Genomic DNA, 27,470 nt, shown 5'->3' on the forward strand with positions numbered 1-27,470 from the left:
TTTGCATTGGCCGGGAATCAAACCCGGGCCTCCCGCGTGGCAGGCGAGAATTCTACCACTGAACCACCAATGCCTTGCCCTGTTGCTCGGTGCTGAAAAACGTGGCCAGCCAAATCAGGCCATACAAGATTGCCTTCTTCTGTGCGGATGGCAAAGGTGAGGCTGGCGCCATTTTGCAATTTTTGACATTTCAGCTCAAGCAAGCAAGCCCGGCTAGCTCAGTCGGTAGAGCATGAGACTCTTAATCTCAGGGTCGTGGGTTCGAGCCCCACGTTGGGCGATCAAAGCTTCTCCTTTTACTTTCTACTAGGCAGAGCTCCTCCAAAACGATTACAAACCATCACCAGGCCATCACTTCCTCTTTCACATGCCACTCCCCACTCCCTTTGCTAACAAACGAAAATGTCATCTCAGCTTTCCCCTTCACTTTTACTCACACAACCTCTTTTAACAACTTTTCAGCAAAAGTGCTTCACCACCCCAAGAAAGAGAAAAACACTCCTTCTTACAATCTTACTCATCTTTCCTATACTACTTTTCTTATCTGCTTTTCCCAGATTTCCGTTGGCTTTACTCCAGTCCTTTTGTCAAGGAGAGACTTACAATCAATCACTTGACAAGGAACAACCACCTGAAAGATACTCATTCTCGTATGCCTGGTGCACACCATGCAATTCCCCATCAGATAGATGGGACGATAGATCCTTTCCGACAGACACGATCAGATTTCTGTTCGGATTTCCGATCACTACTATGCAAATCCATCAGAAAAACGATCGGAAATCAGATCGGACCTGCCGGAAATCATCTGTTCGACCCATCTATCTGACAGGCATTGGTATGGTGTGTATTAGGCTTTGCACTCCAAAGGTGCTCACATAGCAGTATGAGGAGGGCACTCTGCACACGGCCTGAGATTTAGCTGAGAGGATTGAAAAAAAGGAAGTTGCTCTTTCCCTTAACTTGTTTTTAGATGAGGTACTTCCCAACAAAAGTTACAAACCAAAAAGCCTTTCAGTCCCGGCAAGCAAAAAAAGTGGTTGCTTTCATTTGACTTAAGTTTGTTACTACTTTTTTTTCTGTACTTTTAGTATGTTTTCTTAATTGCTAGGTGCTGGGAAAGCAAGTTGTAGGTAAGCTGACACAACATCTCAACATCTACTGTGAGAAAACTCAGGACAAAAGTAGAATGAATGAGGGCCTAGAGAGAACGCTCCAAATTTGAGCAAGGCCCTGAGTAGAGTGCAAAGACAACAAGGCAAAAAGTTGTAAAACAACACCAGATGAGCAGATGCTGCTGACTTGGCATTTCCGAGGCTTTTCTAGACAGTTAAAAAGAAGCCTAATAGGTGAGTACTGGAGAGGGAGAGATGCTGCACGTCACTGGCACTGCTAGAAGACATGCAAGGCCTTTGGGCACGCAAGTGTCCCAAGGCTGCTTTAACTTGTGTGTCTTAGAGTCATGTTTGCTGGGTACTAGGGTCCCTCTTCTCGACTGTCAGCCAGCACTGTGGCCAAGTGCCACGGTGACTCTTGCAAATGTCCTTAAATGGCTTCTGGCCTGCAGAGATGTCTTAAGCTTGAGAAGTGCAAAGTGTGGAGGTGTGCCAAAATCCTAGCATTTGCATTGGCCGGGAATCGAACCCGGGCCTCCCGCGTGGCAGGCGAGAATTCTACCACTGAACCACCAATGCCTTGCCCTGTTGCTCGGTGCTGAAAAACGTGGCCAGCCAAATCAGGCCATACAAGATTGCCTTCTTCTGTGCGGATGGCAAAGGTGAGGCTGGCGCCATTTTGCAATTTTTGACATTTCAGCTCAAGCAAGCAAGCCTGGCTAGCTCAGTCGGTAGAGCATGAGACTCTTAATCTCAGGGTCGTGGGTTCGAGCCCCATGTTGGGCGATCAAAGCTTCTCCTTTTACTTTCTACTAGGCAGAGCTCCTCCAAAACGATTACAAACCATCACCAGGCCATCACTTCCTCTTTCACATGCCACTCCCCACTCCCTTTGCTAACAAACGAAAATGTCATCTCAGCTTTCCCCTTCACTTTTACTCACACAACCTCTTTTAACAACTTTTCAGCAAAAGTGCTTCACCACCCCAAGAAAGAGAAAAACACTCCTTCTTACAATCTTACTCATCTTTCCTATACTACTTTTCTTATCTGCTTTTCCCAGATTTCCGTTGGCTTTACTCCAGTCCTTTTGTCAAGGAGAGACTTACAATCAATCACTTGACAAGGAACAACCACCTGAAAGATACTCATTCTCGTATGCCTGGTGCACACCATGCAATTCCCCATCAGATAGATGGGCCGATAGATCTTTTCCGACAGACACGATCGGATTTCCGTTCGGATTTCCGATCACTACTATGCAAATCCATCAGAAAAACGATCGGAAATCAGATCGGACCTGCCGGAAATCATCTGTTCGACCCATCTATCTGACAGGCATTGGTATGGTGTGTATTAGGCTTTGCACTCCAAAGGTGCTCACATAGCAGTATGAGGAGGGCACTCTGCACACGGCCTGAGATTTAGCTGAGAGGATTGAAAAAAAGGAAGTTGCTCTTTCCCTTAACTTGTTTTTAGATGAGGTACTTCCCAACAAAAGTTACAAACCAAAAAGCCTTTCAGTCCCGGCAAGCAAAAAAAGTGGTTGCTTTCATTTGACTTAAGTTTGTTACTACTTTTTTTTCTGTACTTTTAGTATGTTTTCTTAATTGCTAGGTGCTGGGAAAGCAAGTTGTAGGTAAGCTGACACAACATCTCAACATCTACTGTGAGAAAACTCAGGACAAAAGTAGAATGAATGAGGGCCTAGAGAGAACGCTCCAAATTTGAGCAAGGCCCTGAGTAGAGTGCAAAGACAACAAGGCAAAAAGTTGTAAAACAACACCAGATGAGCAGATGCTGCTGACTTGGCATTTCCGAGGCTTTTCTAGACAGTTAAAAAGAAGCCTAATAGGTGAGTACTGGAGAGGGAGAGATGCTGCACGTCACTGGCACTGCTAGAAGACATGCAAGGCCTTTGGGCACGCAAGTGTCCCAAGGCTGCTTTAACTTGTGTGTCTTAGAGTCATGTTTGCTGGGTACTAGGGTCCCTCTTCTCGACTGTCAGCCAGCACTGTGGCCAAGTGCCACGGTGACTCTTGCAAATGTCCTTAAATGGCTTCTGGCCTGCAGAGATGTCTTAAGCTTGAGAAGTGCAAAGTGTGGAGGTGTGCCAAAATCCTAGCATTTGCATTGGCCGGGAATCGAACCCGGGCCTCCCGCGTGGCAGGCGAGAATTCTACCACTGAACCACCAATGCCTTGCCCTGTTGCTCGGTGCTGAAAAACGTGGCCAGCCAAATCAGGCCATACAAGATTGCCTTCTTCTGTGCGGATGGCAAAGGTGAGGCTGGCGCCATTTTGCAATTTTTGACATTTCAGCTCAAGCAAGCAAGCCCGGCTAGCTCAGTCGGTAGAGCATGAGACTCTTAATCTCAGGGTCGTGGGTTCGAGCCCCACGTTGGGCGATCAAAGCTTCTCCTTTTTTTTACTTTCTACTAGGCAGAGCTCCTCCAAAACGATTACAAACCTTCACCAGGCCATCACTTCCTCTTTCACATGCCACTCCCCACTCCCTTTGCTAACAAACGAAAATGTCATCTCAGCTTTCCCCTTCACTTTTACTCACACAACCTCTTTTAACAACTTTTCAGCAAAAGTGCTTCACCACCCCAAGAAAGAGAAAAACACTCCTTCTTACAATCTTACTCATCTTTCCTATACTACTTTTCTTATCTGCTTTTCCCAGATTTCCGTTGGCTTTACTCCAGTCCTTTTGTCAAGGAGAGACTTACAATCAATCACTTGACAAGGAACAACCACCTGAAAGATACTCATTCTCGTATGCCTGGTGCACACCATGCAATTCCCCATCAGATAGATGGGCCGATAGATCCTTTCCGACAGACACGATCTGATTTCCGTTCGGATTTCCGATCACTACTATGCAAATCCATCAGAAAAACGATCGGAAATCAGATCGGACCTGCCGGAAATCATCTGTTCGACCCATCTATCTGACAGGCATTGGTATGGTGTGTATTAGGCTTTGCACTCCAAAGGTGCTCACATAGCAGTATGAGGAGGGCACTCTGCACACGGCCTGAGATTTAGCTGAGAGGATTGAAAAAAAGGAAGTTGCTCTTTCCCTTAACTTGTTTTTAGATGAGGTACTTCCCAACAAAAGTTACAAACCAAAAAGCCTTTCACTCCCGGCAAGCAAAAAAAGTGGTTGCTTTCATTTGACTTAAGTTTGTTACTACTTTTTTTTCTGTACTTTTAGTATGTTTTCTTAATTGCTAGGTGCTGGGAAAGCAAGTTGTAGGTAAGCTGACACAACATCTCAACATCTACTGTGAGAAAACTCAGGACAAAAGTAGAATGAATGAGGGCCTAGAGAGAACGCTCCAAATTTGAGCAAGGCCCTGAGTAGAGTGCAAAGACAACAAGGCAAAAAGTTGTAAAACAACACCAGATGAGCAGATGCTGCTGACTTGGCATTTCCGAGGCTTTTCTAGACAGTTTAAAAGAAGCCTAATAGGTGAGTACTGGAGAGGGAGAGATGCTGCACGTCACTGGCACTGCTAGAAGACATGCAAGGCCTTTGGGCACGCAAGTGTCCCAAGGCTGCTTTAACTTGTGTGTCTTAGAGTCATGTTTGCTGGGTACTAGGGTCCCTCTTCTCGACTGTCAGCCAGCACTGTGGCCAAGTGCCACGGTGACTCTTGCAAATGTCCTTAAATGGCTTCTGGCCTGCAGAGATGTCTTAAGCTTGAGAAGTGCAAAGTGTGGAGGTGTGCCAAAATCCTAGCATTTGCATTGGCCGGGAATCGAACCCGGGCCTCCCGCGTGGCAGGCGAGAATTCTACCACTGAACCACCAATGCCTTGCCCTGTTGCTCGGTGCTGAAAAACGTGGCCAGCCAAATCAGGCCATACAAGATTGCCTTCTTCTGTGCGGATGGCAAAGGTGAGGCTGGCGCCATTTTGCAATTTTTGACATTTCAGCTCAAGCAAGCAAGCCCGGCTAGCTCAGTCGGTAGAGCATGAGACTCTTAATCTCAGGGTCGTGGGTTCGAGCCCCACGTTGGGCGATCAAAGCTTCTCCTTTTTTTTACTTTCTACTAGGCAGAGCTCCTCCAAAACGATTACAAACCATCACCAGGCCATCACTTCCTCTTTCACATGCCACTCCCCACTCCCTTTGCTAACAAACGAAAATGTCATCTCAGCTTTCCCCTTCACTTTTACTCACACAACCTCTTTTAACAACTTTTCAGCAAAAGTGCTTCACCACCCCAAGAAAGAGAAAAACACTCCTTCTTACAATCTTACTCATCTTTCCTATACTACTTTTCTTATCTGCTTTTCCCAGATTTCCGTTGGCTTTACTCCAGTCCTTTTGTCAAGGAGAGACTTACAATCAATCACTTGACAAGGAACAACCACCTGAAAGATACTCATTCTCGTATGCCTGGTGCACACCATGCAATTCCCCATCAGATAGATGGGCCGATAGATCCTTTCCGACAGACACGATCGGATTTCCGTTCGGATTTCCGATCACTACTATGCAAATCCATCAGAAAAACGATCGGAAATCAGATCGGACCTGCCGGAAATTAAGTTTGTTACTACTTTTTTTTCTGTACTTTTAGTATGTTTTCTTAATTGCTAGGTGCTGGGAAAGCAAGTTGTAGGTAAGCTGACACAACATCTCAACATCTACTGTGAGAAAACTCAGGACAAAAGTAGAATGAATGAGGGCCTAGAGAGAACGCTCCAAATTTGAGCAAGGCCCTGAGTAGAGTGCAAAGACAACAAGGCAAAAAGTTGTAAAACAACACCAGATGAGCAGATGCTGCTGACTTGGCATTTCCGAGGCTTTTCTAGACAGTTAAAAAGAAGCCTAATAGGTGAGTACTGGAGAGGGAGAGATGCTGCACGTCACTGGCACTGCTAGAAGACATGCAAGGCCTTTGGGCACGCAAGTGTCCCAAGGCTGCTTTAACTTGTGTGTCTTAGAGTCATGTTTGCTGGGTACTAGGGTCCCTCTTCTCGACTGTCAGCCAGCACTGTGGCCAAGTGCCACGGTGACTCTTGCAAATGTCCTTAAATGGCTTCTGGCCTGCAGAGATGTCTTAAGCTTGAGAAGTGCAAAGTGTGGAGGTGTGCCAAAATCCTAGCATTTGCATTGGCCGGGAATCGAACCCGGGCCTCCCGCGTGGCAGGCGAGAATTCTACCACTGAACCACCAATGCCTTGCCCTGTTGCTCGGTGCTGAAAAACGTGGCCAGCCAAATCAGGCCATACAAGATTGCCTTCTTCTGTGCGGATGGCAAAGGTGAGGCTGGCGCCATTTTGCAATTTTTGACATTTCAGCTCAAGCAAGCAAGCCCGGCTAGCTCAGTCGGTAGAGCATGAGACTCTTAATCTCAGGGTCGTGGGTTCGAGCCCCACGTTGGGCGATCAAAGCTTCTCCTTTTTTTTACTTTCTACTAGGCAGAGCTCCTCCAAAACGATTACAAACCATCACCAGGCCATCACTTCCTCTTTCACATGCCACTCCCCACTCCCTTTGCTAACAAACGAAAATGTCATCTCAGCTTTCCCCTTCACTTTTACTCACACAACCTCTTTTAACAACTTTTCAGCAAAAGTGCTTCACCACCCCAAGAAAGAGAAAAACACTCCTTCTTACAATCTTACTCATCTTTCCTATACTACTTTTCTTATCTGCTTTTCCCAGATTTCCGTTGGCTTTACTCCAGTCCTTTTGTCAAGGAGAGACTTACAATCAATCACTTGACAAGGAACAACCACCTGAAAGATACTCATTCTCGTATGCCTGGTGCACACCATGCAATTCCCCATCAGATAGATGGGCCGATAGATCCTTTCCGACAGACACGATCGGATTTCCGTTCGGATTTCCGATCACTACTATGCAAATCCATCAGAAAAACGATCGGAAATCAGATCGGACCTGCCGGAAATCATCTGTTCGACCCATCTATCTGACAGGCATTGGTATGGTGTGTATTAGGCTTTGCACTCCAAAGGTGCTCACATAGCAGTATGAGGAGGGCACTCTGCACACGGCCTGAGATTTAGCTGAGAGGATTGAAAAAAAGGAAGTTGCTCTTTCCCTTAACTTGTTTTTAGATGAGGTACTTCCCAACAAAAGTTACAAACCAAAAAGCCTTTCAGTCCCGGCAAGCAAAAAAAGTGGTTGCTTTCATTTGACTTAAGTTTGTTACTACTTTTTTTTCTGTACTTTTAGTATGTTTTCTTAATTGCTAGGTGCTGGGAAAGCAAGTTGTAGGTAAGCTGACACAACATCTCAACATCTACTGTGAGAAAACTCAGGACAAAAGTAGAATGAATGAGGGCCTAGAGAGAACGCTCCAAATTTGAGCAAGGCCCTGAGTAGAGTGCAAAGACAACAAGGCAAAAAGTTGTAAAACAACACCAGATGAGCAGATGCTGCTGACTTGGCATTTCCGAGGCTTTTCTAGACAGTTAAAAAGAAGCCTAATAGGTGAGTACTGGAGAGGGAGAGATGCTGCACGTCACTGGCACTGCTAGAAGACATGCAAGGCCTTTGGGCACGCAAGTGTCCCAAGGCTGCTTTAACTTGTGTGTCTTAGAGTCATGTTTGCTGGGTACTAGGGTCCCTCTTCTCGACTGTCAGCCAGCACTGTGGCCAAGTGCCACGGTGACTCTTGCAAATGTCCTTAAATGGCTTCTGGCCTGCAGAGATGTCTTAAGCTTGAGAAGTGCAAAGTGTGGAGGTGTGCCAAAATCCTAGCATTTGCATTGGCCGGGAATCGAACCCGGGCCTCCCGCGTGGCAGGCGAGAATTCTACCACTGAACCACCAATGCCTTGCCCTGTTGCTCGGTGCTGAAAAACGTGGCCAGCCAAATCAGGCCATACAAGATTGCCTTCTTCTGTGCGGATGGCAAAGGTGAGGCTGGCGCCATTTTGCAATTTTTGACATTTCAGCTCAAGCAAGCAAGCCCGGCTAGCTCAGTCGGTAGAGCATGAGACTCTTAATCTCAGGGTCGTGGGTTCGAGCCCCACGTTGGGCGATCAAAGCTTCTCCTTTTTTTTACTTTCTACTAGGCAGAGCTCCTCCAAAACGATTACAAACCATCACCAGGCCATCACTTCCTCTTTCACATGCCACTCCCCACTCCCTTTGCTAACAAACGAAAATGTCATCTCAGCTTTCCCCTTCACTTTTACTCACACAACCTCTTTTAACAACTTTTCAGCAAAAGTGCTTCACCACCCCAAGAAAGAGAAAAACACTCCTTCTTACAATCTTACTCATCTTTCCTATACTACTTTTCTTATCTGCTTTTCCCAGATTTCCGTTGGCTTTACTCCAGTCCTTTTGTCAAGGAGAGACTTACAATCAATCACTTGACAAGGAACAACCACCTGAAAGATACTCATTCTCGTATGCCTGGTGCACACCATGCAATTCCCCATCAGATAGATGGGCCGATAGATCCTTTCCGACAGACACGATCGGATTTCCGTTCGGATTTCCGATCACTACTATGCAAATCCATCAGAAAAACGATCGGAAATCAGATCGGACCTGCCGGAAATCATCTGTTCGACCCATCTATCTGACAGGCATTGGTATGGTGTGTATTAGGCTTTGCACTCCAAAGGTGCTCACATAGCAGTATGAGGAGGGCACTCTGCACACGGCCTGAGATTTAGCTGAGAGGATTGAAAAAAAGGAAGTTGCTCTTTCCCTTAACTTGTTTTTAGATGAGGTACTTCCCAACAAAAGTTACAAACCAAAAAGCCTTTCAGTCCCGGCAAGCAAAAAAAGTGGTTGCTTTCATTTGACTTAAGTTTGTTACTACTTTTTTTTCTGTACTTTTAGTATGTTTTCTTAATTGCTAGGTGCTGGGAAAGCAAGTTGTAGGTAAGCTGACACAACATCTCAACATCTACTGTGAGAAAACTCAGGACAAAAGTAGAATGAATGAGGGCCTAGAGAGAACGCTCCAAATTTGAGCAAGGCCCTGAGTAGAGTGCAAAGACAACAAGGCAAAAAGTTGTAAAACAACACCAGATGAGCAGATGCTGCTGACTTGGCATTTCCGAGGCTTTTCTAGACAGTTAAAAAGAAGCCTAATAGGTGAGTACTGGAGAGGGAGAGATGCTGCACGTCACTGGCACTGCTAGAAGACATGCAAGGCCTTTGGGCACGCAAGTGTCCCAAGGCTGCTTTAACTTGTGTGTCTTAGAGTCATGTTTGCTGGGTACTAGGGTCCCTCTTCTCGACTGTCAGCCAGCACTGTGGCCAAGTGCCACGGTGACTCTTGCAAATGTCCTTAAATGGCTTCTGGCCTGCAGAGATGTCTTAAGCTTGAGAAGTGCAAAGTGTGGAGGTGTGCCAAAATCCTAGCATTTGCATTGGCCGGGAATCGAACCCGGGCCTCCCGCGTGGCAGGCGAGAATTCTACCACTGAACCACCAATGCCTTGCCCTGTTGCTCGGTGCTGAAAAACGTGGCCAGCCAAATCAGGCCATACAAGATTGCCTTCTTCTGTGCGGATGGCAAAGGTGAGGCTGGCGCCATTTTGCAATTTTTGACATTTCAGCTCAAGCAAGCAAGCCCGGCTAGCTCAGTCGGTAGAGCATGAGACTCTTAATCTCAGGGTCGTGGGTTCGAGCCCCACGTTGGGCGATCAAAGCTTCTCCTTTTACTTTCTACTAGGCAGAGCTCCTCCAAAACGATTACAAACCATCACCAGGCCATCACTTCCTCTTTCACATGCCACTCCCCACTCCCTTTGCTAACAAACGAAAATGTCATCTCAGCTTTCCCCTTCACTTTTACTCACACAACCTCTTTTAACAACTTTTCAGCAAAAGTGCTTCACCACCCCAAGAAAGAGAAAAACACTCCTTCTTACAATCTTACTCATCTTTCCTATACTACTTTTCTTATCTGCTTTTCCCAGATTTCCGTTGGCTTTACTCCAGTCCTTTTGTCAAGGAGAGACTTACAATCAATCACTTGACAAGGAACAACCACCTGAAAGATACTCATTCTCGTATGCTTGGTGCACACCATGCAATTCCCCATCAGATAGATGGGACGATAGATCCTTTCCGACAGACACGATCAGATTTCTGTTCGGATTTCCGATCACTACTATGCAAATCCATCAGAAAAACGATCGGAAATCAGATCGGACCTGCCGGAAATCATCTGTTCGACCCATCTATCTGACAGGCATTGGTATGGTGTGTATTAGGCTTTGCACTCCAAAGGTGCTCACATAGCAGTATGAGGAGGGCACTCTGCACACGGCCTGAGATTTAGCTGAGAGGATTGAAAAAAAGGAAGTTGCTCTTTCCCTTAACTTGTTTTTAGATGAGGTACTTCCCAACAAAAGTTACAAACCAAAAAGCCTTTCAGTCCCGGCAAGCAAAAAAAGTGGTTGCTTTCATTTGACTTAAGTTTGTTACTACTTTTTTTTCTGTACTTTTAGTATGTTTTCTTAATTGCTAGGTGCTGGGAAAGCAAGTTGTAGGTAAGCTGACACAACATCTCAACATCTACTGTGAGAAAACTCAGGACAAAAGTAGAATGAATGAGGGCCTAGAGAGAACGCTCCAAATTTGAGCAAGGCCCTGAGTAGAGTGCAAAGACAACAAGGCAAAAAGTTGTAAAACAACACCAGATGAGCAGATGCTGCTGACTTGGCATTTCCGAGGCTTTTCTAGACAGTTAAAAAGAAGAGTAATAGGTGAGTACTGGAGAGGGAGAGATGCTGCACGTCACTGGCACTGCTAGAAGACATGCAAGGCCTTTGGGCACGCAAGTGTCCCAAGGCTGCTTTAACTTGTGTGTCTTAGAGTCATGTTTGCTGGGTACTAGGGTCCCTCTTCTCGACTGTCAGCCAGCACTGTGGCCAAGTGCCACGGTGACTCTTGCAAATGTCCTTAAATGGCTTCTGGCCTGCAGAGATGTCTTAAGCTTGAGAAGTGCAAAGTGTGGAGGTGTGCCAAAATCCTAGCATTTGCATTGGCCGGGAATCGAACCCGGGCCTCCCGCATGGCAGGCGAGAATTCTACCACTGAACCACCAATGCCTTGCCCTGTTGCTCGGTGCTGAAAAACGTGGCCAGCCAAATCAGGCCATACAAGATTGCCTTCTTCTGTGCGGATGGCAAAGGTGAGGCTGGCGCCATTTTGCAATTTTTGACATTTCAGCTCAAGCAAGCAAGCCTGGCTAGCTCAGTCGGTAGAGCATGAGACTCTTAATCTCAGGGTCGTGGGTTCGAGCCCCATGTTGGGCGATCAAAGCTTCTCCTTTTACTTTCTACTAGGCAGAGCTCCTCCAAAACGATTACAAACCATCACCAGGCCATCACTTCCTCTTTCACATGCCACTCCCCACTCCCTTTGCTAACAAACGAAAATGTCATCTCAGCTTTCCCCTTCACTTTTACTCACACAACCTCTTTTAACAACTTTTCAGCAAAAGTGCTTCACCACCCCAAGAAAGAGAAAAACACTCCTTCTTACAATCTTACTCATCTTTCCTATACTACTTTTCTTATCTGCTTTTCCCAGATTTCCATTGGCTTTACTCCAGTCCTTTTGTCAAGGAGAGACTTACAATCAATCACTTGACAAGGAACAACCACCTGAAAGATACTCATTCTCGTATGCCTGGTGCACACCATGCAATTCCCCATCAGATAGATGGGCCGATAGATCTTTTCCGACAGACACGATCGGATTTCCGTTCGGATTTCCGATCACTACTATGCAAATCCATCAGAAAAACGATCGGAAATCAGATCGGACCTGCCGGAAATCATCTGTTCGACCCATCTATCTGACAGGCATTGGTATGGTGTGTATTAGGCTTTGCACTCCAAAGGTGCTCACATAGCAGTATGAGGAGGGCACTCTGCACACGGCCTGAGATTTAGCTGAGAGGATTGAAAAAAAGGAAGTTGCTCTTTCCCTTAACTTGTTTTTAGATGAGGTACTTCCCAACAAAAGTTACAAACCAAAAAGCCTTTCAGTCCCGGCAAGCAAAAAAAGTGGTTGCTTTCATTTGACTTAAGTTTGTTACTACTTTTTTTTCTGTACTTTTAGTATGTTTTCTTAATTGCTAGGTGCTGGGAAAGCAAGTTGTAGGTAAGCTGACACAACATCTCAACATCTACTGTGAGAAAACTCAGGACAAAAGTAGAATGAATGAGGGCCTAGAGAGAACGCTCCAAATTTGAGCAAGGCCCTGAGTAGAGTGCAAAGACAACAAGGCAAAAAGTTGTAAAACAACACCAGATGAGCAGATGCTGCTGACTTGGCATTTCCGAGGCTTTTCTAGACAGTTAAAAAGAAGCCTAATAGGTGAGTACTGGAGAGGGAGAGATGCTGCACGTCACTGGCACTGCTAGAAGACATGCAAGGCCTTTGGGCACGCAAGTGTCCCAAGGCTGCTTTAACTTGTGTGTCTTAGAGTCATGTTTGCTGGGTACTAGGGTCCCTCTTCTCGACTGTCAGCCAGCACTGTGGCCAAGTGCCACGGTGACTCTTGCAAATGTCCTTAAATGGCTTCTGGCCTGCAGAGATGTCTTAAGCTTGAGAAGTGCAAAGTGTGGAGGTGTGCCAAAATCCTAGCATTTGCATTGGCCGGGAATCGAACCCGGGCCTCCCGCGTGGCAGGCGAGAATTCTACCACTGAACCACCAATGCCTTGCCCTGTTGCTCGGTGCTGAAAAACGTGGCCAGCCAAATCAGGCCATACAAGATTGCCTTCTTCTGTGCGGATGGCAAAGGTGAGGCTGGCGCCATTTTGCAATTTTTGACATTTCAGCTCAAGCAAGCAAGCCTGGCTAGCTCAGTCGGTAGAGCATGAGACTCTTAATCTCAGGGTTGTGGGTTCGAGCCCCATGTTGGGCGATCAAAGCTTCTCCTTTTACTTTCTACTAGGCAGAGCTCCTCCAAAACGATTACAAACCATCACCAGGCCATCACTTCCTCTTTCACATGCCACTCCCCACTCCCTTTGCTAACAAACGAAAATGTCATCTCAGCTTTCCCCTTCACTTTTACTCACACAACCTCTTTTAACAACTTTTCAGCAAAAGTGCTTCACCACCCCAAGAAAGAGAAAAACACTCCTTCTTACAATCTTACTCATCTTTCCTATACTACTTTTCTTATCTGCTTTTCCCAGATTTCCGTTGGCTTTACTCCAGTCCTTTTGTCAAGGAGAGACTTACAATCAATCACTTGACAAGGAACAACCACCTGAAAGATACTCATTCTCGTATGCCTGGTGCACACCATGCAATTCCCCATCAGATAGATGGGCCGATAGATCTTTTCCGACAGACACGATCGGATTTCCGTTCGGATTTCCGATCACTACTATGCAAATCCATCAGAAAAACGATCGGAAATCAGATCGGACCTGCCGGAAATCATCTGTTCGACCCATCTATCTGACAGGCATTGGTATGGTGTGTATTAGGCTTTGCACTCCAAAGGTGCTCACATAGCAGTATGAGGAGGGCACTCTGCACACGGCCTGAGATTTAGCTGAGAGGATTGAAAAAAAGGAAGTTGCTCTTTCCCTTAACTTGTTTTTAGATGAGGTACTTCCCAACAAAAGTTACAAACCAAAAAGCCTTTCAGTCCCGGCAAGCAAAAAAAGTGGTTGCTTTCATTTGACTTAAGTTTGTTACTACTTTTTTTTCTGTACTTTTAGTATGTTTTCTTAATTGCTAGGTGCTGGGAAAGCAAGTTGTAGGTAAGCTGACACAACATCTCAACATCTACTGTGAGAAAACTCAGGACAAAAGTAGAATGAATGAGGGCCTAGAGAGAACGCTCCAAATTTGAGCAAGGCCCTGAGTAGAGTGCAAAGACAACAAGGCAAAAAGTTGTAAAACAACACCAGATGAGCAGATGCTGCTGACTTGGCATTTCCGAGGCTTTTCTAGACAGTTAAAAAGAAGCCTAATAGGTGAGTACTGGAGAGGGAGAGATGCTGCACGTCACTGGCACTGCTAGAAGACATGCAAGGCCTTTGGGCACGCAAGTGTCCCAAGGCTGCTTTAACTTGTGTGTCTTAGAGTCATGTTTGCTGGGTACTAGGGTCCCTCTTCTCGACTGTCAGCCAGCACTGTGGCCAAGTGCCACGGTGACTCTTGCAAATGTCCTTAAATGGCTTCTGGCCTGCAGAGATGTCTTAAGCTTGAGAAGTGCAAAGTGTGGAGGTGTGCCAAAATCCTAGCATTTGCATTGGCCGGGAATCGAACCCGGGCCTCCCGCGTGGCAGGCGAGAATTCTACCACTGAACCACCAATGCCTTGCCCTGTTGCTTGGTGCTGAAAAACGTGGCCAGCCAAATCAGGCCATACAAGATTGCCTTCTTCTGTGCGGATGGCAAAGGTGAGGCTGGCGCCATTTTGCAATTTTTGACATTTCAGCTCAAGCAAGCAAGCCCGGCTAGCTCAGTCGGTAGAGCATGAGACTCTTAATCTCAGGGTCGTGGGTTCGAGCCCCACGTTGGGCGATCAAAGCTTCTCCTTTTACTTTCTACTAGGCAGAGCTCCTCCAAAACGATTACAAACCATCACCAGGCCATCACTTCCTCTTTCACATGCCACTCCCCACTCCCTTTGCTAACAAACGAAAATGTCATCTCAGCTTTCCCCTTCACTTTTACTCACACAACCTCTTTTAACAACTTTTCAGCAAAAGTGCTTCACCACCCCAAGAAAGAGAAAAACACTCCTTCTTACAATCTTACTCATCTTTCCTATACTACTTTTCTTATCTGCTTTTCCCAGATTTCCGTTGGCTTTACTCCAGTCCTTTTGTCAAGGAGAGACTTACAATCAATCACTTGACAAGGAACAACCACCTGAAAGATACTCATTCTCGTATGCCTGGTGCACACCATGCAATTCCCCATCAGATAGATGGGCCGATAGATCCTTTCCGACAGACACGATCGGATTTCCGTTCGGATTTCCGATCACTACTATGCAAATCCATCAGAAAAACGATCGGAAATCAGATCGGACCTGCCGGAAATCATCTGTTCGACCCATCTATCTGACAGGCATTGGTATGGTGTGTATTAGGCTTTGCACTCCAAAGGTGCTCACATAGCAGTATGAGGAGGGCACTCTGCACACGGCCTGAGATTTAGCTGAGAGGATTGAAAAAAAGGAAGTTGCTCTTTCCCTTAACTTGTTTTTAGATGAGGTACTTCCCAACAAAAGTTACAAACCAAAAAGCCTTTCAGTCCCGGCAAGCAAAAAAAGTGGTTGCTTTCATTTGACTTAAGTTTGTTACTACTTTTTTTTCTGTACTTTTAGTATGTTTTCTTAATTGCTAGGTGCTGGGAAAGCAAGTTGTAGGTAAGCTGACACAACATCTCAACATCTACTGTGAGAAAACTCAGGACAAAAGTAGAATGAATGAGGGCCTAGAGAGAACGCTCCAAATTTGAGCAAGGCCCTGAGTAGAGTGCAAAGACAACAAGGCAAAAAGTTGTAAAACAACACCAGATGAGCAGATGCTGCTGACTTGGCATTTCCGAGGCTTTTCTAGACAGTTAAAAAGAAGCCTAATAGGTGAGTACTGGAGAGGGAGAGATGCTGCACGTCACTGGCACTGCTAGAAGACATGCAAGGCCTTTGGGCACGCAAGTGTCCCAAGGCTGCTTTAACTTGTGTGTCTTAGAGTCATGTTTGCTGGGTACTAGGGTCCCTCTTCTCGACTGTCAGCCAGCACTGTGGCCAAGTGCCACGGTGACTCTTGCAAATGTCCTTAAATGGCTTCTGGCCTGCAGAGATGTCTTAAGCTTGAGAAGTGCAAAGTGTGGAGGTGTGCCAAAATCCTAGCATTTGCATTGGCCGGGAATCGAACCCGGGCCTCCCACGTGGCAGGCGAGAATTCTACCACTGAACCACCAATGCCTTGCCCTGTTGCTCGGTGCTGAAAAACGTGGCCAGCCAAATCAGGCCATACAAGATTGCCTTCTTCTGTGCGGATGGCAAAGGTGAGGCTGGCGCCATTTTGCAATTTTTGACATTTCAGCTCAAGCAAGCAAGCCCGGCTAGCTCAGTCGGTAGAGCATGAGACTCTTAATCTCAGGGTCGTGGGTTCGAGCCCCACGTTGGGCGATCAAAGCTTCTCCTTTTACTTTCTACTAGGCAGAGCTCCTCCAAAACGATTACAAACCATCACCAGGCCATCACTTCCTCTTTCACATGCCACTCCCCACTCCCTTTGCTAACAAACGAAAATGTCATCTCAGCTTTCCCCTTCACTTTTACTCACACAACCTCTTTTAACAACTTTTCAGCAAAAGTGCTTCACCACCCCAAGAAAGAGAAAAACACTCCTTCTTACAATCTTACTCATCTTTCCTATACTACTTTTCTTATCTGCTTTTCCCAGATTTCCGTTGGCTTTACTCCAGTCCTTTTGTCAAGGAGAGACTTACAATCAATCACTTGACAAGGAACAACCACCTGAAAGATACTCATTCTCGTATGCCTGGTGCACACCATGCAATTCCCCATCAGATAGATGGGCCGATAGATCCTTTCCGACAGACACGATCGGATTTCCGTTCGGATTTCCGATCACTACTATGCAAATCCATCAGAAAAACGATCGGAAATCAGATCGGACCTGCCGGAAATCATCTGTTCGACCCATCTATCTGACAGGCATTGGTATGGTGTGTATTAGGCTTTGCACTCCAAAGGTGCTCACATAGCAGTATGAGGAGGGCACTCTGCACACGGCCTGAGATTTAGCTGAGAGGATTGAAAAAAAGGAAGTTGCTCTTTCCCTTAACTTGTTTTTAGATGAGGTACTTCCCAACAAAAGTTACAAACCAAAAAGCCTTTCAGTCCCGGCAAGCAAAAAAAGTGGTTGCTTTCATTTGACTTAAGTTTGTTACTACTTTTTTTTCTGTACTTTTAGTATGTTTTCTTAATTGCTAGGTGCTGGGAAAGCAAGTTGTAGGTAAGCTGACACAACATCTCAACATCTACTGTGAGAAAACTCAGGACAAAAGTAGAATGAATGAGGGCCTAGAGAGAACGCTCCAAATTTGAGCAAGGCCCTGAGTAGAGTGCAAAGACAACAAGGCAAAAAGTTGTAAAACAACACCAGATGAGCAGATGCTGCTGACTTGGCATTTCCGAGGCTTTTCTAGACAGTTAAAAAGAAGCCTAATAGGTGAGTACTGGAGAGGGAGAGATGCTGCACGTCACTGGCACTGCTAGAAGACATGCAAGGCCTTTGGGCACGCAAGTGTCCCAAGGCTGCTTTAACTTGTGTGTCTTAGAGTCATGTTTGCTGGGTACTAGGGTCCCTCTTCTCGACTGTCAGCCAGCACTGTGGCCAAGTGCCACGGTGACTCTTGCAAATGTCCTTAAATGGCTTCTGGCCTGCAGAGATGTCTTAAGCTTGAGAAGTGCAAAGTGTGGAGGTGTGCCAAAATCCTAGCATTTGCATTGGCCGGGAATCGAACCCAGGCCTCCCGCGTGGCAGGCGAGAATTCTACCACTGAACCACCAATGCCTTGCCCTGTTGCTTGGTGCTGAAAAACGTGGCCAGCCAAATCAGGCCATACAAGATTGCCTTCTTCTGTGCGGATGGCAAAGGTGAGGCTGGCGCCATTTTGCAATTTTTGACATTTCAGCTCAAGCAAGCAAGCCTGGCTAGCTCAGTCGGTAGAGCATGAGACTCTTAATCTCAGGGTCGTGGGTTCGAGCCCCATGTTGGGCGATCAAAGCTTCTCCTTTTACTTTCTACTAGGCAGAGCTCCTCCAAAACGATTACAAACCATCACCAGGCCATCACTTCCTCTTTCACATGCCACTCCCCACTCCCTTTGCTAACAAACGAAAATGTCATCTCAGCTTTCCCCTTCACTTTTACTCACACAACCTCTTTTAACAACTTTTCAGCAAAAGTGCTTCACCACCCCAAGAAAGAGAAAAAGACTCCTTCTTACAATCTTACTCATCTTTCCTATACTACTTTTCTTATCTGCTTTTCCCAGATTTCCATTGGCTTTACTCCAGTCCTTTTGTCAAGGAGAGACTTACAATCAATCACTTGACAAGGAACAACCACCTGAAAGATACTCATTCTCGTATGCCTGGTGCACACCATGCAATTCCCCATCAGATAGATGGGCCGATAGATCTTTTCCGACAGACACGATCGGATTTCCGTTCGGATTTCCGATCACTACTATGCAAATCCATCAGAAAAACGATCGGAAATCAGATCGGACCTGCCGGAAATCATCTGTTCGACCCATCTATCTGACAGGCATTGGTATGGTGTGTATTAGGCTTTGCACTCCAAAGGTGCTCACATAGCAGTATGAGGAGGGCACTCTGCACACGGCCTGAGATTTAGCTGAGAGGATTGAAAAAAAGGAAGTTGCTCTTTCCCTTAACTTGTTTTTAGATGAGGTACTTCCCAACAAAAGTTACAAACCAAAAAGCCTTTCAGTCCCGGCAAGCAAAAAAAGTGGTTGCTTTCATTTGACTTAAGTTTGTTACTACTTTTTTTTCTGTACTTTTAGTATGTTTTCTTAATTGCTAGGTGCTGGGAAAGCAAGTTGTAGGTAAGCTGACACAACATCTCAACATCTACTGTGAGAAAACTCAGGACAAAAGTAGAATGAATGAGGGCCTAGAGAGAACGCTCCAAATTTGAGCAAGGCCCTGAGTAGAGTGCAAAGACAACAAGGCAAAAAGTTGTAAAACAACACCAGATGAGCAGATGCTGCTGACTTGGCATTTCCGAGGCTTTTCTAGACAGTTAAAAAGAAGCCTAATAGGTGAGTACTGGAGAGGGAGAGATGCTGCACGTCACTGGCACTGCTAGAAGACATGCAAGGCCTTTGGGCACGCAAGTGTCCCAAGGCTGCTTTAACTTGTGTGTCTTAGAGTCATGTTTGCTGGGTACTAGGGTCCCTCTTCTCGACTGTCAGCCAGCACTGTGGCCAAGTGCCACGGTGACTCTTGCAAATGTCCTTAAATGGCTTCTGGCCTGCAGAGATGTCTTAAGCTTGAGAAGTGCAAAGTGTGGAGGTGTGCCAAAATCCTAGCATTTGCATTGGCCGGGAATCGAACCCGGGCCTCCCGCGTGGCAGGCGAGAATTCTACCACTGAACCACCAATGCCTTGCCCTGTTGCTCGGTGCTGAAAAACGTGGCCAGCCAAATCAGGCCATACAAGATTGCCTTCTTCTGTGCGGATGGCAAAGGTGAGGCTGGCGCCATTTTGCAATTTTTGACATTTCAGCTCAAGCAAGCAAGCCCGGCTAGCTCAGTCGGTAGAGCATGAGACTCTTAATCTCAGGGTCGTGGGTTCGAGCCCCACGTTGGGCGATCAAAGCTTCTCCTTTTACTTTCTACTAGGCAGAGCTCCTCCAAAACGATTACAAACCATCACCAGGCCATCACTTCCTCTTTCACATGCCACTCCCCACTCCCTTTGCTAACAAACGAAAATGTCATCTCAGCTTTCCCCTTCACTTTTACTCACACAACCTCTTTTAACAACTTTTCAGCAAAAGTGCTTCACCACCCCAAGAAAGAGAAAAACACTCCTTCTTACAATCTTACTCATCTTTCCTATACTACTTTTCTTATCTGCTTTTCCCAGATTTCCGTTGGCTTTACTCCAGTCCTTTTGTCAAGGAGAGACTTACAATCAATCACTTGACAAGGAACAACCACCTGAAAGATACTCATTCTCGTATGCCTGGTGCACACCATGCAATTCCCCATCAGATAGATGGGCCGATAGATCCTTTCCGACAGACACGATCGGATTTCCGTTCGGATTTCCGATCACTACTATGCAAATCCATCAGAAAAACGATCGGAAATCAGATCGGACCTGCCGGAAATCATCTGTTCGACCCATCTATCTGACAGGCATTGGTATGGTGTGTATTAGGCTTTGCACTCCAAAGGTGCTCACATAGCAGTATGAGGAGGGCACTCTGCACACGGCCTGAGATTTAGCTGAGAGGATTGAAAAAAAGGAAGTTGCTCTTTCCCTTAACTTGTTTTTAGATGAGGTACTTCCCAACAAAAGTTACAAACCAAAAAGCCTTTCAGTCCCGGCAAGCAAAAAAAGTGGTTGCTTTCATTTGACTTAAGTTTGTTACTACTTTTTTTTCTGTACTTTTAGTATGTTTTCTTAATTGCTAGGTGCTGGGAAAGCAAGTTGTAGGTAAGCTGACACAACATCTCAACATCTACTGTGAGAAAACTCAGGACAAAAGTAGAATGAATGAGGGCCTAGAGAGAACGCTCCAAATTTGAGCAAGGCCCTGAGTAGAGTGCAAAGACAACAAGGCAAAAAGTTGTAAAACAACACCAGATGAGCAGATGCTGCTGACTTGGCATTTCCGAGGCTTTTCTAGACAGTTAAAAAGAAGCCTAATAGGTGAGTACTGGAGAGGGAGAGATGCTGCACGTCACTGGCACTGCTAGAAGACATGCAAGGCCTTTGGGCACGCAAGTGTCCCAAGGCTGCTTTAACTTGTGTGTCTTAGAGTCATGTTTGCTGGGTACTAGGGTCCCTCTTCTCGACTGTCAGCCAGCACTGTGGCCAAGTGCCACGGTGACTCTTGCAAATGTCCTTAAATGGCTTCTGGCCTGCAGAGATGTCTTAAGCTTGAGAAGTGCAAAGTGTGGAGGTGTGCCAAAATCCTAGCATTTGCATTGGCCGGGAATCGAACCCGGGCCTCCCGCGTGGCAGGCGAGAATTCTACCACTGAACCACCAATGCCTTGCCCTGTTGCTCGGTGCTGAAAAACGTGGCCAGCCAAATCAGGCCATACAAGATTGCCTTCTTCTGTGCGGATGGCAAAGGTGAGGCTGGCGCCATTTTGCAATTTTTGACATTTCAGCTCAAGCAAGCAAGCCCGGCTAGCTCAGTCGGTAGAGCATGAGACTCTTAATCTCAGGGTCGTGGGTTCGAGCCCCACGTTGGGCGATCAAAGCTTCTCCTTTTACTTTCTACTAGGCAGAGCTCCTCCAAAACGATTACAAACCATCACCAGGCCATCACTTCCTCTTTCACATGCCACTCCCCACTCCCTTTGCTAACAAACGAAAATGTCATCTCAGCTTTCCCCTTCACTTTTACTCACACAACCTCTTTTAACAACTTTTCAGCAAAAGTGCTTCACCACCCCAAGAAAGAGAAAAACACTCCTTCTTACAATCTTACTCATCTTTCCTATACTACTTTTCTTATCTGCTTTTCCCAGATTTCCGTTGGCTTTACTCCAGTCCTTTTGTCAAGGAGAGACTTACAATCAATCACTTGACAAGGAACAACCACCTGAAAGATACTCATTCTCGTATGCCTGGTGCACACCATGCAATTCCCCATCAGATAGATGGGCCGATAGATCCTTTCCGACAGACACGATCGGATTTCCGTTCGGATTTCCGATCACTACTATGCAAATCCATCAGAAAAACGATCGGAAATCAGATCGGACCTGCCGGAAATCATCTGTTCGACCCATCTATCTGACAGGCATTGGTATGGTGTGTATTAGGCTTTGCACTCCAAAGGTGCTCACATAGCAGTATGAGGAGGGCACTCTGCACACGGCCTGAGATTTAGCTGAGAGGATTGAAAAAAAGGAAGTTGCTCTTTCCCTTAACTTGTTTTTAGATGAGGTACTTCCCAACAAAAGTTACAAACCAAAAAGCCTTTCAGTCCCGGCAAGCAAAAAAAGTGGTTGCTTTCATTTGACTTAAGTTTGTTACTACTTTTTTTTCTGTACTTTTAGTATGTTTTCTTAATTGCTAGGTGCTGGGAAAGCAAGTTGTAGGTAAGCTGACACAACATCTCAACATCTACTGTGAGAAAACTCAGGACAAAAGTAGAATGAATGAGGGCCTAGAGAGAACGCTCCAAATTTGAGCAAGGCCCTGAGTAGAGTGCAAAGACAACAAGGCAAAAAGTTGTAAAACAACACCAGATGAGCAGATGCTGCTGACTTGGCATTTCCGAGGCTTTTCTAGACAGTTAAAAAGAAGCCTAATAGGTGAGTACTGGAGAGGGAGAGATGCTGCACGTCACTGGCACTGCTAGAAGACATGCAAGGCCTTTGGGCACGCAAGTGTCCCAAGGCTGCTTTAACTTGTGTGTCTTAGAGTCATGTTTGCTGGGTACTAGGGTCCCTCTTCTCGACTGTCAGCCAGCACTGTGGCCAAGTGCCACGGTGACTCTTGCAAATGTCCTTAAATGGCTTCTGGCCTGCAGAGATGTCTTAAGCTTGAGAAGTGCAAAGTGTGGAGGTGTGCCAAAATCCTAGCATTTGCATTGGCCGGGAATCGAACCCGGGCCTCCCGCGTGGCAGGCGAGAATTCTACCACTGAACCACCAATGCCTTGCCCTGTTGCTCGGTGCTGAAAAACGTGGCCAGCCAAATCAGGCCATACAAGATTGCCTTCTTCTGTGCGGATGGCAAAGGTGAGGCTGGCGCCATTTTGCAATTTTTGACATTTCAGCTCAAGCAAGCAAGCCTGGCTAGCTCAGTCGGTAGAGCATGAGACTCTTAATCTCAGGGTCGTGGGTTCGAGCCCCATGTTGGGCGATCAAAGCTTCTCCTTTTACTTTCTACTAGGCAGAGCTCCTCCAAAACGATTACAAACCATCACCAGGCCATCACTTCCTCTTTCACATGCCACTCCCCACTTTCTTTGCTAACAAACGAAAATGTCATCTCAGCTTTCCCCTTCACTTTTACTCACACAACCTCTTTTAACAACTTTTCAGCAAAAGTGCTTCACCACCCCAAGAAAGAGAAAAACACTCCTTCTTACAATCTTACTCATCTTTCCTATACTACTTTTCTTATCTGCTTTTCCCAGATTTCCGTTGGCTTTACTCCAGTCCTTTTGTCAAGGAGAGACTTACAATCAATCACTTGACAAGGAACAACCACCTGAAAGATACTCATTCTCGTATGCCTGGTGCACACCATGCAATTCCCCATCAGATAGATGGGCCGATAGATCTTTTCCGACAGACACGATCGGATTTCCGTTCGGATTTCCGATCACTACTATGCAAATCCATCAGAAAAACGATCGGAAATCAGATCGGACCTGCCGGAAATCATCTGTTCGACCCATCTATCTGACAGGCATTGGTATGGTGTGTATTAGGCTTTGCACTCCAAAGGTGCTCACATAGCAGTATGAGGAGGGCACTCTGCACACGGCCTGAGATTTAGCTGAGAGGATTGAAAAAAAGGAAGTTGCTCTTTCCCTTAACTTGTTTTTAGATGAGGTACTTCCCAACAAAAGTTACAAACCAAAAAGCCTTTCAGTCCCGGCAAGCAAAAAAAGTGGTTGCTTTCATTTGACTTAAGTTTGTTACTACTTTTTTTTCTGTACTTTTAGTATGTTTTCTTAATTGCTAGGTGCTGGGAAAGCAAGTTGTAGGTAAGCTGACACAACATCTCAACATCTACTGTGAGAAAACTCAGGACAAAAGTAGAATGAATAAGGGCCTAGAGAGAACGCTCCAAATTTGAGCAAGGCCCTGAGTAGAGTGCAAAGACAACAAGGCAAAAAGTTGTAAAACAACACCAGATGAGCAGATGCTGCTGACTTGGCATTTCCGAGGCTTTTCTAGACAGTTAAAAAGAAGCCTAATAGGTGAGTACTGGAGAGGGAGAGATGCTGCACGTCACTGGCACTGCTAGAAGACATGCAAGGCCTTTGGGCACGCAAGTGTCCCAAGGCTGCTTTAACTTGTGTGTCTTAGAGTCATGTTTGCTGGGTACTAGGGTCCCTCTTCTCGACTGTCAGCCAGCACTGTGGCCAAGTGCCACGGTGACTCTTGCAAATGTCCTTAAATGGCTTCTGGCCTGCAGAGATGTCTTAAGCTTGAGAAGTGCAAAGTGTGGAGGTGTGCCAAAATCCTAGCATTTGCATTGGCCGGGAATCGAACCCGGGCCTCCCGCGTGGCAGGCGAGAATTCTACCACTGAACCACCAATGCCTTGCCCTGTTGCTCGGTGCTGAAAAACGTGGCCAGCCAAATCAGGCCATACAAGATTGCCTTCTTCTGTGCGGATGGCAAAGGTGAGGCTGGCGCCATTTTGCAATTTTTGACATTTCAGCTCAAGCAAGCAAGCCCGGCTAGCTCAGTCGGTAGAGCATGAGACTCTTAATCTCAGGGTCGTGGGTTCGAGCCCCACGTTGGGCGATCAAAGCTTCTCCTTTTACTTTCTACTAGGCAGAGCTCCTCCAAAACGATTACAAACCATCACCAGGCCATCACTTCCTCTTTCACATGCCACTCCCCACTCCCTTTGCTAACAAACGAAAATGTCATCTCAGCTTTCCCCTTCACTTTTACTCACACAACCTCTTTTAACAACTTTTCAGCAAAAGTGCTTCACCACCCCAAGAAAGAGAAAAACACTCCTTCTTACAATCTTACTCATCTTTCCTATACTACTTTTCTTATCTGCTTTTCCCAGATTTCCGTTGGCTTTACTCCAGTCCTTTTGTCAAGGAGAGACTTACAATCAATCACTTGACAAGGAACAACCACCTGAAAGATACTCATTCTCGTATGCCTGGTGCACACCATGCAATTCCCCATCAGATAGATGGGCCGATAGATCCTTTCCGACAGACACGATCGGATTTCCGTTCGGATTTCCGATCACTACTATGCAAATCCATCAGAAAAACGATCGGAAATCAGATCGGACCTGCCGGAAATCATCTGTTCGACCCATCTATCTGACAGGCATTGGTATGGTGTGTATTAGGCTTTGCACTCCAAAGGTGCTCACATAGCAGTATGAGGAGGGCACTCTGCACACGGCCTGAGATTTAGCTGAGAGGATTGAAAAAAAGGAAGTTGCTCTTTCCCTTAACTTGTTTTTAGATGAGGTACTTCCCAACAAAAGTTACAAACCAAAAAGCCTTTCAGTCCCGGCAAGCAAAAAAAGTGGTTGCTTTCATTTGACTTAAGTTTGTTACTACTTTTTTTTCTGTACTTTTAGTATGTTTTCTTAATTGCTAGGTGCTGGGAAAGCAAGTTGTAGGTAAGCTGACACAACATCTCAACATCTACTGTGAGAAAACTCAGGACAAAAGTAGAATGAATGAGGGCCTAGAGAGAACGCTCCAAATTTGAGCAAGGCCCTGAGTAGAGTGCAAAGACAACAAGGCAAAAAGTTGTAAAACAACACCAGATGAGCAGATGCTGCTGACTTGGCATTTCCGAGGCTTTTCTAGACAGTTAAAAAGAAGCCTAATAGGTGAGTACTGGAGAGGGAGAGATGCTGCACGTCACTGGCACTGCTAGAAGACATGCAAGGCCTTTGGGCACGCAAGTGTCCCAAGGCTGCTTTAACTTGTGTGTCTTAGAGTCATGTTTGCTGGGTACTAGGGTCCCTCTTCTCGACTGTCAGCCAGCACTGTGGCCAAGTGCCACGGTGACTCTTGCAAATGTCCTTAAATGGCTTCTGGCCTGCAGAGATGTCTTAAGCTTGAGAAGTGCAAAGTGTGGAGGTGTGCCAAAATCCTAGCATTTGCATTGGCCGGGAATCGAACCCGGGCCTCCCGCGTGGCAGGCGAGAATTCTACCACTGAACCACCAATGCCTTGCCCTGTTGCTCGGTGCTGAAAAACGTGGCCAGCCAAATCAGGCCATACAAGATTGCCTTCTTCTGTGCGGATGGCAAAGGTGAGGCTGGCGCCATTTTGCAATTTTTGACATTTCAGCTCAAGCAAGCAAGCCCGGCTAGCTCAGTCGGTAGAGCATGAGACTCTTAATCTCAGGGTCGTGGGTTCGAGCCCCACATTGGGCGATCAAAGCTTCTCCTTTTACTTTCTACTAGGCAGAGCTCCTCCAAAACGATTACAAACCATCACCAGGCCATCACTTCCTCTTTCACATGCCACTCCCCACTCCCTTTGCTAACAAACGAAAATGTCATCTCAGCTTTCCCCTTCACTTTTACTCACACAACCTCTTTTAACAACTTTTCAGCAAAAGTGCTTCACCACCCCAAGAAAGAGAAAAACACTCCTTCTTACAATCTTACTCATCTTTCCTATACTACTTTTCTTATCTGCTTTTCCCAGATTTCCGTTGGCTTTACTCCAGTCCTTTTGTCAAGGAGAGACTTACAATCAATCACTTGACAAGGAACAACCACCTGAAAGATACTCATTCTCGTATGCCTGGTGCACACCATGCAATTCCCCATCAGATAGATGGGCCGATAGATCTTTTCCGACAGACACGATCGGATTTCCGTTCGGATTTCCGATCACTACTATGCAAATCCATCAGAAAAACGATCAGAAATCAGATCGGACCTGCCGGAAATCATCTGTTCGACCCATCTATCTGACAGGCATTGGTATGGTGTGTATTAGGCTTTGCACTCCAAAGGTGCTCACATAGCAGTATGAGGAGGGCACTCTGCACACGGCCTGAGATTTAGCTGAGAGGATTGAAAAAAAGGAAGTTGCTCTTTCCCTTAACTTGTTTTTAGATGAGGTACTTCCCAACAAAAGTTACAAACCAAAAAGCCTTTCAGTCCCGGCAAGCAAAAAAAGTGGTTGCTTTCATTTGACTTAAGTTTGTTACTACTTTTTTTTCTGTACTTTTAGTATGTTTTCTTAATTGCTAGGTGCTGGGAAAGCAAGTTGTAGGTAAGCTGACACAACATCTCAACATCTACTGTGAGAAAACTCAGGACAAAAGTAGAATGAATAAGGGCCTAGAGAGAACGCTCCAAATTTGAGCAAGGCCCTGAGTAGAGTGCAAAGACAACAAGGCAAAAAGTTGTAAAACAACACCAGATGAGCAGATGCTGCTGACTTGGCATTTCCGAGGCTTTTCTAGACAGTTAAAAAGAAGCCTAATAGGTGAGTACTGGAGAGGGAGAGATGCTGCACGTCACTGGCACTGCTAGAAGACATGCAAGGCCTTTGGGCACGCAAGTGTCCCAAGGCTGCTTTAACTTGTGTGTCTTAGAGTCATGTTTGCTGGGTACTAGGGTCCCTCTTCTCGACTGTCAGCCAGCACTGTGGCCAAGTGCCACGGTGACTCTTGCAAATGTCCTTAAATGGCTTCTGGCCTGCAGAGATGTCTTAAGCTTGAGAAGTGCAAAGTGTGGAGGTGTGCCAAAATCCTAGCATTTGCATTGGCCGGGAATCGAACCAGGGCCTCCCGCGTGGCAGGCAAGAATTCTACCACTGAACCACCAATGCCTTGCCCTGTTGCTCGGTGCTGAAAAACGTGGCCAGCCAAATCAGGCCATACAAGATTGCCTTCTTCTGTGCGGA

The 27,470-nt window shown here is 46.1% G+C and overlaps 28 non-coding genes across 28 annotated transcripts; 11 read left to right on the forward strand and 17 right to left on the reverse strand.

Annotated features, from left to right (window-relative positions):
- Positions 1-2: 2 nt before the first annotated feature.
- Positions 3-73, reverse strand: TRNAG-GCC (transfer RNA glycine (anticodon GCC)). The gene has a single exon. It is a non-coding gene; the product is annotated as a tRNA-Gly (tRNA).
- A 134-nt stretch (positions 74-207) lies between these two features.
- On the forward strand, positions 208-280 carry TRNAK-CUU (transfer RNA lysine (anticodon CUU)). Its single transcript has one exon. It is a non-coding gene; the product is annotated as a tRNA-Lys (tRNA).
- A 1,343-nt stretch (positions 281-1,623) lies between these two features.
- Positions 1,624-1,694, reverse strand: TRNAG-GCC (transfer RNA glycine (anticodon GCC)). The gene has a single exon. It is a non-coding gene; the product is annotated as a tRNA-Gly (tRNA).
- A 1,550-nt stretch (positions 1,695-3,244) lies between these two features.
- On the reverse strand, positions 3,245-3,315 carry TRNAG-GCC (transfer RNA glycine (anticodon GCC)). Its single transcript has one exon. It is a non-coding gene; the product is annotated as a tRNA-Gly (tRNA).
- Positions 3,316-3,449: 134 nt separating this feature from the next.
- On the forward strand, positions 3,450-3,522 carry TRNAK-CUU (transfer RNA lysine (anticodon CUU)). Its single transcript has one exon. It is a non-coding gene; the product is annotated as a tRNA-Lys (tRNA).
- Positions 3,523-4,869: 1,347 nt separating this feature from the next.
- On the reverse strand, positions 4,870-4,940 carry TRNAG-GCC (transfer RNA glycine (anticodon GCC)). The gene has a single exon. It is a non-coding gene; the product is annotated as a tRNA-Gly (tRNA).
- Positions 4,941-5,074: 134 nt separating this feature from the next.
- Positions 5,075-5,147, forward strand: TRNAK-CUU (transfer RNA lysine (anticodon CUU)). Its single transcript has one exon. It is a non-coding gene; the product is annotated as a tRNA-Lys (tRNA).
- Positions 5,148-6,243: 1,096 nt separating this feature from the next.
- Positions 6,244-6,314, reverse strand: TRNAG-GCC (transfer RNA glycine (anticodon GCC)). The gene has a single exon. It is a non-coding gene; the product is annotated as a tRNA-Gly (tRNA).
- A 134-nt stretch (positions 6,315-6,448) lies between these two features.
- TRNAK-CUU (transfer RNA lysine (anticodon CUU)) lies at positions 6,449-6,521 on the forward strand. The gene has a single exon. It is a non-coding gene; the product is annotated as a tRNA-Lys (tRNA).
- A 1,347-nt stretch (positions 6,522-7,868) lies between these two features.
- TRNAG-GCC (transfer RNA glycine (anticodon GCC)) lies at positions 7,869-7,939 on the reverse strand. The gene has a single exon. It is a non-coding gene; the product is annotated as a tRNA-Gly (tRNA).
- A 134-nt stretch (positions 7,940-8,073) lies between these two features.
- TRNAK-CUU (transfer RNA lysine (anticodon CUU)) lies at positions 8,074-8,146 on the forward strand. Its single transcript has one exon. It is a non-coding gene; the product is annotated as a tRNA-Lys (tRNA).
- Positions 8,147-9,493: 1,347 nt separating this feature from the next.
- TRNAG-GCC (transfer RNA glycine (anticodon GCC)) lies at positions 9,494-9,564 on the reverse strand. Its single transcript has one exon. It is a non-coding gene; the product is annotated as a tRNA-Gly (tRNA).
- Positions 9,565-9,698: 134 nt separating this feature from the next.
- On the forward strand, positions 9,699-9,771 carry TRNAK-CUU (transfer RNA lysine (anticodon CUU)). Its single transcript has one exon. It is a non-coding gene; the product is annotated as a tRNA-Lys (tRNA).
- Positions 9,772-11,114: 1,343 nt separating this feature from the next.
- On the reverse strand, positions 11,115-11,185 carry TRNAG-GCC (transfer RNA glycine (anticodon GCC)). Its single transcript has one exon. It is a non-coding gene; the product is annotated as a tRNA-Gly (tRNA).
- A 1,550-nt stretch (positions 11,186-12,735) lies between these two features.
- On the reverse strand, positions 12,736-12,806 carry TRNAG-GCC (transfer RNA glycine (anticodon GCC)). Its single transcript has one exon. It is a non-coding gene; the product is annotated as a tRNA-Gly (tRNA).
- Positions 12,807-14,356: 1,550 nt separating this feature from the next.
- Positions 14,357-14,427, reverse strand: TRNAG-GCC (transfer RNA glycine (anticodon GCC)). Its single transcript has one exon. It is a non-coding gene; the product is annotated as a tRNA-Gly (tRNA).
- Positions 14,428-14,561: 134 nt separating this feature from the next.
- TRNAK-CUU (transfer RNA lysine (anticodon CUU)) lies at positions 14,562-14,634 on the forward strand. The gene has a single exon. It is a non-coding gene; the product is annotated as a tRNA-Lys (tRNA).
- A 1,343-nt stretch (positions 14,635-15,977) lies between these two features.
- On the reverse strand, positions 15,978-16,048 carry TRNAG-GCC (transfer RNA glycine (anticodon GCC)). Its single transcript has one exon. It is a non-coding gene; the product is annotated as a tRNA-Gly (tRNA).
- Positions 16,049-16,182: 134 nt separating this feature from the next.
- On the forward strand, positions 16,183-16,255 carry TRNAK-CUU (transfer RNA lysine (anticodon CUU)). The gene has a single exon. It is a non-coding gene; the product is annotated as a tRNA-Lys (tRNA).
- Positions 16,256-17,598: 1,343 nt separating this feature from the next.
- TRNAG-GCC (transfer RNA glycine (anticodon GCC)) lies at positions 17,599-17,669 on the reverse strand. The gene has a single exon. It is a non-coding gene; the product is annotated as a tRNA-Gly (tRNA).
- A 1,550-nt stretch (positions 17,670-19,219) lies between these two features.
- Positions 19,220-19,290, reverse strand: TRNAG-GCC (transfer RNA glycine (anticodon GCC)). The gene has a single exon. It is a non-coding gene; the product is annotated as a tRNA-Gly (tRNA).
- Positions 19,291-19,424: 134 nt separating this feature from the next.
- On the forward strand, positions 19,425-19,497 carry TRNAK-CUU (transfer RNA lysine (anticodon CUU)). The gene has a single exon. It is a non-coding gene; the product is annotated as a tRNA-Lys (tRNA).
- A 1,343-nt stretch (positions 19,498-20,840) lies between these two features.
- On the reverse strand, positions 20,841-20,911 carry TRNAG-GCC (transfer RNA glycine (anticodon GCC)). The gene has a single exon. It is a non-coding gene; the product is annotated as a tRNA-Gly (tRNA).
- A 134-nt stretch (positions 20,912-21,045) lies between these two features.
- TRNAK-CUU (transfer RNA lysine (anticodon CUU)) lies at positions 21,046-21,118 on the forward strand. Its single transcript has one exon. It is a non-coding gene; the product is annotated as a tRNA-Lys (tRNA).
- A 1,343-nt stretch (positions 21,119-22,461) lies between these two features.
- Positions 22,462-22,532, reverse strand: TRNAG-GCC (transfer RNA glycine (anticodon GCC)). The gene has a single exon. It is a non-coding gene; the product is annotated as a tRNA-Gly (tRNA).
- Positions 22,533-24,082: 1,550 nt separating this feature from the next.
- TRNAG-GCC (transfer RNA glycine (anticodon GCC)) lies at positions 24,083-24,153 on the reverse strand. Its single transcript has one exon. It is a non-coding gene; the product is annotated as a tRNA-Gly (tRNA).
- A 134-nt stretch (positions 24,154-24,287) lies between these two features.
- On the forward strand, positions 24,288-24,360 carry TRNAK-CUU (transfer RNA lysine (anticodon CUU)). Its single transcript has one exon. It is a non-coding gene; the product is annotated as a tRNA-Lys (tRNA).
- Positions 24,361-25,703: 1,343 nt separating this feature from the next.
- On the reverse strand, positions 25,704-25,774 carry TRNAG-GCC (transfer RNA glycine (anticodon GCC)). Its single transcript has one exon. It is a non-coding gene; the product is annotated as a tRNA-Gly (tRNA).
- Between the last annotated feature and the right edge of the window lie 1,696 nt (positions 25,775-27,470).

Source organism: Hyperolius riggenbachi, chromosome 4 (assembly GCF_040937935.1).
Source record: "Hyperolius riggenbachi isolate aHypRig1 chromosome 4, aHypRig1.pri, whole genome shotgun sequence".
Lineage (NCBI taxonomy): Eukaryota > Metazoa > Chordata > Amphibia > Anura > Hyperoliidae > Hyperolius > Hyperolius riggenbachi.